The 1,533-nt window shown below is 44.1% G+C and overlaps 1 pseudogene; it reads right to left on the bottom strand.

Annotated features, from left to right (window-relative positions):
- Nucleotides 1-982: 982 nt before the first annotated feature.
- LOC144239846 (U4 spliceosomal RNA) lies at nt 983-1,110 on the bottom strand (annotated as a pseudogene).
- Nucleotides 1,111-1,533: the final 423 nt, after the last annotated feature.

Genomic DNA, 1,533 nt, shown 5'->3' on the forward strand with positions numbered 1-1,533 from the left:
CATCCTCCTCTTTCCCCTCCTTCCTCTTATTCTTCCTCCTCCTCTTCCTCTTCTTCCTTTTTCTTCTTCATATTACGCCCAGAATGTGGTCTGTCTCGGTAAATGTTCTGTGTGAGCTTGAGAAGAATGTGTTTTCTCCTGTTGTTGGATGAAGTTAGTCTATAAATGTCAATTATATACAGTTGATCATGGTACTTTCAACAATGTCCTTACTGATCTTCTGCCTGCTGGATCTGTTTTTGGTGTGTGTGTGTGTGTTGTTTTTTTAAGTTTTATTTATTTATTTTGTGAGGGGGTAGGAGGAGAGAATCCCAGGCAGGCGCCATGCTGTCGGCGCAGAGCCCCACACAGGGCTTAATCTCATGACCACGAGACCATGGCCTGGGCCGAAACTGACAAGACACTTAACCAGCTGAGCCGCCCAGGTCCCCATGGATCTGTCCGTTTCTGACAGAGGGACGTTGAAGTCTCCATCTGTACTAATGGATTAATCTATTTCTCTTTGTTGCCTCATGTATTTTGATCATCTGTTTTTGGTGACTTCACGTTAAGAACTGTCCTCTTAGGGGCGCCTGGGTGGCTTAGTCCGTTAAGCGTCCGACTTTCGCTTAGGTCATGATCTCGCGGTTCGTGGGTTCGAGCCCCGCGTCGGGCTCTGTGCTGACTGCCAGCTCAGAGCCTGGAGCCTGTTTCAGTCTGTGACTCCCTCTCTCTCTGACCCTCCCNAACTGTCCTCTTGGACTCAAATAAATAAAATCAGAAATGAAGGAGATGAACCACCACAAAAACACAAAGGATTAGAAGAGAATGTTCTAAAAACATACATGCCAACAAATTAGACAAACTAAAAGAAATAGATAAATTCCTAGAAACATAAAACCTTCCAAAGCTGAACCAGGAAGAAATAGAAAACTTGTATAGACTGATGGTTATTTGCCATGAAATTGAATCAGTAAAACTACCAGCAAACAAAAGTCCAGGACCAGAGATCTGGCTTCATGGGTGAATTCCACCATACATGTAAGAGTTACTATCTGAAACTATTCCAATTAGCAATAATCGCGCCTCGGATAAACCTCATTGGCTACGATACTGCCACTGTGCAAAGCTATCTGAAACTATTCCAAAAAGAAGAGGAAGGAAGGCTTCCAAATTCATTCTACGAGGCCAACATTACCCTGATATCAACACCAGGTAACGACACTACAAACAATGAAAACAACCAGCCAGTATCTCTGGTGAACAGAGATCCAAAAATCCTCAACAAAATGTTAGCAAATGGAATCCAACAATACATTAAAAAAAATTATTCACCAGGATCAAGTGGGATTTATTCCAGGGATGCAAGCATGATTCAGTATTTGCAAATCAATCAATGTGATATATCAGATTAACAAGAGAACGAATAGGGGCGCCTGGGTGGCTTAGTCGGTTAAGCGTCCGACTTTCGCTTAGGTCATGATCTCGCGGTTCGTGGGTTCGAGCCCCGCGTCGGGCTCTGTGCTGACTGCCAGCTCGGAGCCTGGAGTCTGT

This window comes from Crocuta crocuta, unplaced genomic scaffold (assembly GCF_008692635.1).
Source record: "Crocuta crocuta isolate KB4526 unplaced genomic scaffold, BGI_CrCroc_1.0 scaffold541, whole genome shotgun sequence".
NCBI lineage: Eukaryota > Metazoa > Chordata > Mammalia > Carnivora > Hyaenidae > Crocuta > Crocuta crocuta.